The sequence below is a fragment of the Chiroxiphia lanceolata genome, chromosome 1, assembly GCF_009829145.1.
Source record: "Chiroxiphia lanceolata isolate bChiLan1 chromosome 1, bChiLan1.pri, whole genome shotgun sequence".
NCBI lineage: Eukaryota > Metazoa > Chordata > Aves > Passeriformes > Pipridae > Chiroxiphia > Chiroxiphia lanceolata.
In genome coordinates, this window is record NC_045637.1 from 129,840,649 (window position 1) to 129,848,247 (window position 7,599).

The window sequence follows — 7,599 nt, forward strand, 5'->3', positions numbered from 1 at the left end:
TGAGCAGTTTCAGTCTCTGTTAGGCTAGTTTGAAAGGAAATTTTCAAAGAGAGAAGGTGGAATGTATTGTAATTTAACAAAAGTCTCTCACAGCTTGCCTATTAATATTGGTACATAAAGTTTGCTTTAAAAAATGTGACTTTTTTGGCCACGTTGTAATGGCTGTTTAATATTTTAGGGAGATATTTACATACCACACATACGAGCAGGTTTTGTTTGGTTGGTTTTGGTTTTTTTTTCACTCAGGCATAGGTGAGCAATTTCTTACAGTTCAGAGTAAGGAAATGTGCCCCTGCAAGGGACTGTCCTGCATATGCAGTGGTAACAAACAATTCCACACCTTCTACTGTTCAGCACTGCTTTGCATAACAGACTGCCTGTGGGTGGATATGTAGAGGGAAAAGCCATTCTTGTTCTGGGTCAGAAAGGGGAAGCAGGCCTGGTGCTCTCTCTTGTTTGCAGGGTGTTCAGATCTGCTTGACCACAGTTACTTTCTGTATAAATATACTACTGCTACAGGAGGCTCCTCAGGTGCTGAGAATGCCCAGCAGAGGTGGGGGACAATCATGTCATGATAATATGTCAAGGAGATTCATATCATTACCTTCTGGCATGTGTGGCTAGGAACAAATGAGAGGGAAATTAAATTTCTAGTATTTTAATTTAAAAGGAAATCAGTCACTTTGGTCTTCACATCAGTAAAGAGAAAAGAAGGAGATCTGTCTTTGCCTAGGAGGGCCAGCCATATTCAACATAAAGACTGTTTTGTGCGTGATTCCAAAAGGGGCAGGGCAAAAGCAGGGTAGCAGGCCCTTAATCCCTCTGCTCATCACTAGGTAGGTCTTCATGAGATAGTTGTCTGGGCATTTTCACATCTACATCCTCTGGAGAGCACTCTGTAGTATGGACCAACCATAAAAGCCCACTCACAGATCAGCTACTGCTCTCGACTCTCCTCATTTCCATGCACAGGAGTCTGGGAACACAGGTTTCTAAATAGGAAAGCTGACACAAGGTGGAAGGCAAAATGCAACAGCTGCTGTGGGGCTCTGCAATTTGGCAAGTCACTGACTACATACATAACATTTAAATATTTAACTGGATTTCTAATAAATATCTACGGTGAAACTGTGATTTCCTTCTGTAGCTAGCTTTCTACAAGCTAATGGGTGATAAGTAATCAGCTTTACCAGATCAAATTCTACACACCATTTTGTTTTCTTAACACTTTGTTTAATTATAAATGGTCTTATATTGAGTCTGTTTATGCCATTGCTTTTATGGATCATCAGCAAGACCATGAAAATATTATATGAGTAATTTCCATGTTTTTTGACTGAAAGCTACTTTCGTGTTCTCTGTTCACTCCTATTTGATCAGACAACCAGATTAAATTGAATACCTTATTTGCTTAATATTATTTGTAAAAAAAAAACCAAACCTCACTAACTTGACCATTCACATTTAGTAAGGCCATTCTTTTCTACAGAACCTATTACTCATTCTGTGCCCACTCGTGAACCCACAAATTGAAGGCACATTGGACCTGGATCAAATTATAAAGATCATGTTACACGTACCTACCCTAATTCCTAGAACAGAACAAAGGTATTTAGGAAAGTGCTGTGGTTTCCTGAAGCAGTTAGAACCACATATGGAGCTGTAAAAATTATTTACCATGATCTGATTACTGTGTGAAATAAGGTATAATATAATAAACCCTGAGACTAGCTTGGTTGGTTACACCATGGTGCAAATAACACCATTGTGGGTTTGATCCCTGTACAGGCCATTCACTTAAGAGTTGGACTTGATGAGCCTTTTGGGTCCCTCCCAATTCAGATTGTTGGGATTCCATGAGTGTATAACCCCACCTTTCTTTTATGTGTAAGAACACCAGCTGGCTGAAAGTCTGATATCTTGTTATGATACGGAACTTTACTCACTGTATTTCTTGAACAAACAATAGTGGAACTGCCAGTAGTGGAATAATACACATTACTGAAGTTAGAATTACTGTCTGCATTTAAACAATTGTACAATCTCTATGCTGCTGTTTGTGCTAACCAGATCTGCTTGCAACAAATAATTGTCTTAAAACAAGCCATTGTGAACTTCCAGATCAATATTCAGTGTGTGCCAAAAAATTCAGTTATATATTTTGAATGGCAGAATAAGAAATTAACTACTGAATCTTGCTAAAAAATGTGAAATTTAAAATAACATTTTTAAAAGTTTGAAATAAACGTCTTTTATTTTGATGGGAAGTATCAGACAAAATGTATTAGGCAGTCATTCTGGAAATTCTGCATGAAAAACACTTGTCACAATGTTTCTATCCTGTTTACAGACCTATCCCAAAACCCACTTCAGAATGGTCTGGGCTACATCTGTATTTCTATGGATGAAACAGTGCCCGGGACCATTCAAAGTAAGTTGAGGGCTGTGTTGCAGCCCTCGAAATGAGATTTTCATATCATGAAACTGAGAAAATGACACTCCCTTTCAGTGCTGTGGAAAGTGATGGGAAGGCATGCAGGAGCACTGACAGCTTAGGAAGTCTGCTGGGATTCCCCCGGAGGGCTGCATGGTGTATGGACCAAAATGTCAACCCTGTCCATATTGCTCCTTAGAAGTAGCACTTGGCAAGTGTTACTCTATTACCTTGCCCAGGCATTTTTTCAAGGAATGCTACTTAGCAGGGACATAAATCCCACTAATCAGTGTGCTAATAGTCAGGCTCCCATACCTGAATTTACTTTCTCATCCTGATTTATTTGTAGAAATAGCCTCACAAAACCTTCTTTAAGCACTTTAGAAAAATGCATCTTTCTTTATTCTTATTACTGATATATTTCTGTATAGATAAGTATATTTCCGTTTATTTTACATATGCATGCAACTTAAAAGTTAGCTAGGGCAAGTGCAAATATTTTCTCTGCCAAATCCTACAATAGCAATAAAATAATATATTTCCTAATAATAAAAACTCTGATAAGAGAGAGATATTTCAGAACAGATCAAGGCGTAGCCAACCCTTGCAGTTAGATTATTTTATTTGCCTGTCTGGTACCTGTCAAAAGCAAAGAGGTTCAGAGGGTTGTAGTGAACCAGGACTCCAAGTAGTGCTGCTATAAGGTATCAGTCTTATATAACTGCATTTCTATGAGAGTTGATAGATTTTTGTTGGCTTGTGTTTCTTTTCTTTGGTAAAAAAAGAAAGCTTAATAAAAATATTGGAATTAATACCGGAAACCACATTATTACCTGGCATCTGCGATAAGAGATGAGATATTGTTTAGTAAGAACTAACTCTCCTTCTTTGCAATCATCCACTGTTTAATTCTTTTAATCCTTTCTAATTGGTACTGCATTTTGAGTTCCTTTAGAATTGGTTTTCTTCTCTTTTTTGGTTTTCTATTTTTGAATCAGGAAGAATTCTCTTTCTTCTTTTTATATGTAAAGAAACAAAGCTATTGTTAGGAAGTCTGTTGTTAGTTTCTAGTTACGGAAGAAACAGGAGGAGAGACACTTGATTTTACTGTTTATATGATAGCAGGAACAACAACAGGCGTTTTACCTCTGTACAGAATTCAGAATTAATTCCTAGGAAAAAAGGAGAGAAAGTAGCTGTAATAATTATCTAACATTTGAAGGGTTCAATGCTGCTGGATTTAACAAAATTGCTAAGACATACTGTGAAGTGAGCTCTATTTTAGTGTGTACTTGTATGAGAAAATGGGAAGAAATTTCTTTCATTATTAGTTTTTTTCTTTACAGAAGTAATTGGCTTAGTACATGTGGTAGTGTAGTTTTTTATTTTCCACACTGCAGTGTTACATTTGCCAATCTAGTTATTTCATTGCAGACCTTTGTTGCATTTGTTCTACACCTCTACTTCTGGTAACAACAGTACTAGCAGGGTGACAGTTTCTCATTTTGAGGTAATAGCTCGACCTAGTGATGAGAAAGAGCTGCTACAGTCATATGTATTAGAATAGTTCCTCAATCTTTTATAAACCAAAGACTGTCTAACTGTCTTTAAAAATAATTCTCATGCAGTGCTCAATAACTGTTATTATTCATTCTCTATTGTTCTTAGTTTTATTTAAGAGAGCATATAGGTTCCTTTTTAGCACATTTTACCAAACACTTTTTATGTCCTCCAGACACAAATCACAAAATTAAATACAGTGCTTTAAAAGATTAAAGCAGCACAACTGAGGGTGTCAAAATAACTTTATTAGAATTATGTCCATTTATTCCAGCTGAAAAAATACATTTTAGTGTATTTTAAAACTCAGTTATATATATTCAAGCATGAATTTAGCTGTTACAGCTTTATACCAGCAAACTATGTCTCTTACAGCTGAATTTAGCTGTATTCTAGGTGAAAATAAATCTTGTTTGTATTAAAAAAAACATCTATTGAACAGGGGAAAATCTCACAATGGGCTAATTACAATGTAAAAGTGATCTGAAGATTTTAGTATTGACTACAAGAGTTAAATGCTAATTCAGCTGACACCCAGTCTTTACCACTGTATATAAAAGAACCAGAATTTAAATTAGTTCTACTATTATGGTTCTAAAACTCTAGAGAATTATGCTGTTTTATGTTGCAGAGTCAATATCAGACAGCTAATTTTTCTTTCTTAACCTGTAAGTGGTTCAAAAAGCATACGTATAGTGCTTTGGTTTTGTGGTTTGTTTCCCTCTCCTCCTCCCCAGGAGGAGAATAAATCACACTGGATTCCTTCTCATTAGCCAAGACCACTATTGAGTTAAAGTCAGCAATGTTTCATTCCTCTGTGGTCCTGGGCCTTCCGACAATAGAGCCATTGGTATGCCATATGCCGTGCCTGCCATGTGCACTGTATGGCCAACAGCTCTTTCAACAACCCTTTCTTGTCTGTGCTAAGAAACACGAGGGATACTGGAAGGTCTGGGATGTTAAAAAAAGGATGTAGGGAAAAAATGCTTAGTCTTTTGTGCAGGCAATAACAAATCACCTCACTTTGTGTTCTCTCTTGCTGCTACACTAGACATGTCTTCCCAGTACTTTACTGAAGTCCTGAATGCCTGGGCTCTGGAAAAGATTTTCTTTTAACATTTCAGTAGCACTGTGACCTTTAACTCCAGGGTCAGAGCAAGTCTTATTTGTTTTGAAGCTTAACATAATTAAGCAGAAAGGAAAGAAAAAGGATTAAATAAGAGAGACTATAGTAATAGGAACTCCCAGTGGGAGAGACAAGTACTTTTTGTACTATGAGAGAAAAGATTTTGTCTGGAGGAGAGACAAGTATACTGCATGTCCTTTAAATGTCTTCAAAAGGAAGAGAAAAGAACAGAGAAGAAAAAAAAAAAAGGAAAAATAAATATATTCAAACTATAGGAACAAATAGCTCTGTTAGGTTGATAAGTTATTTAAAAGCTGCAAGCTCTCTGGCATGTGGTGTATTCCACTGGGTAAAAGCCAGACTAAGTGATACAAATGGGAGCCTACCTTACTTCAAACTACAGATCTTCAAACAGCTTTTGAATTTGACAGTTTGTCTTTTTTTTTTCTCCACTAAGATACAGAAATTAAAGTAGGGTTCTGCCTGAGATTTTGAGTGCAAGCACTCAAACTTTAAGAGCACATAGTGTTACTAGTCTCCTGGGGACAGAAAACCAATATACGCAAAGATCTTTGCTCTCTGCATACACATGTCCTTGACATGCAAACACGTTTCAGATGTCAGATGTGTTGCCAGAACACCTGGCACTACAGTTATTACCTCGTGAATGTACAAGTATCCAATAAGCCTTTATATTTGAAAGACAGCCAGGGTATGAGTTATGCTATTTATATCAACCCATGAGACTGGGGAGGAGCAACTGATCTCCACCTTCCCCTAAGTCCTGCCCACCACTGATCTGTCCCAGTGTACAACAGGCTGCCAATGCTGCCACGGTATATGGAAATTTCTGTGTGGCTTCATTAAGAAAAACAACCTTCTGCTTTCAAGCTCAGTCCCTGTAAGAGAAGATAGACTAGGCTGCTTCCAGAAAGAGCATTTGCCACTTCATTTTCTGTTATTGCTACAATGCTGGATCATGTAGCAATGCCTATCTAAAGTCACTCTTTCCTGTTGGAAATGAAGCCATACACTAACTCCCTGCATCAAGAATGGCATTAGATTCTTATTACAGCACATTCAGGAACAGATATAAATACACAAAGTAAAGTACAGAGACTTCAACACCAAAGTAAATTGTAGATGCTGACAATCACGAGCAAACCAATAGTACCACATGTCATTCAGTTAGGCCTGTAACAATGTGTGGCAAAGTTTTGTGTAGCAAACATAACAAGGAAAAAGTTCAGATGGGAAAATACAGGATTCTTGGTGATCTTTGCCCAGCTCACGTCATCAACATTCAGTCACTGAGAGCTGCAAAAAGTATAGTTTGAGGTATCCGGAAACTTGGAATTGCCTATTCCCACAACTCCATTATTACACAAGTTAGGATTGGAGAAGAAAAAGCCAAGTCTTGCTACTGCAATGTGTTCAAGGCCAGATGGAGAGTCCATCTGGTCCAAGTAGTTGGTCCAAGCTAAAACTGGATTCTGGATGCAAAGGGAGTCCTAAGATTGCAGACAAGATACATCCTTCTCCTTCCCACAACCACAATCTTCAATTTCTATTTTTCAAAAATAGAATTTGTTTCAGCATTGTCTTTTTTATCTCTCAAATTGTTGGTGATGAAGCATCCTTAACAGTCCCTGACTACATAGATGGTTTGGTAGGGTGGAGAATGCCTGCGTTCCACTGCTACTTACTAGTAATTTACGTGTAAAGGGCTGGTACAAGGCTGAGCTGATGCATTCCAACAGAATTTCTGATGTTTTACAGTCCTGCCCATCATAATGACCTGGCCCATGAATCCACTTGTGATAACCTTGACCATCAACAAAAGGTCTTCAATTCCTGCCTAAGAAACTGCAGAGAATATGTATTGGATGCTGACAGAAGAGGGAAAGTCTTTCTCTCATATTTGAGTCTGGCCATTGTTTTTAATTCAGATCTTGTTTTCTTGCACAGCTCCAGTGAGAGCAAAGGATGAGAACAGAGAGCTGGGAGAGCCACCAACACAAAAACAGCTGAAATGTGTTCTCTCAGGCAAAAAGCCAGAAATCATGAGGATTACCATCAGGAGGCTACTCTCTGTTAACCACAGTGAAAGCAAAAGACCTTCACTGTATGCCTCTCCTAATCACAGTGTCTGACTTCTCCACTTCCCCTTCAGCTCTGTCTCCTCCTCAAACAGATTTCACCAATCTCACAAAACTCACGTATTTCCAGTCTTCCAGGCATGTTGATGGCACCATATCCAACAGATGCAGCAAAGATGTGTATATTTACTGGGAAAAAATGAGGAGCACAGATTTCATTAATGAGCAATGTTCAACTGAGAACTGAGCTGACAGTGAAAAGCTCAGTGTAAGTCATGAGGCTGCACATTCGTTCTACATAATGGACCTTGCATTTACTCATTTACCTGTTGCCTGCAGAGAAACCTCTTAGCATTTCATTTCAGCTGATTAGAAACAAA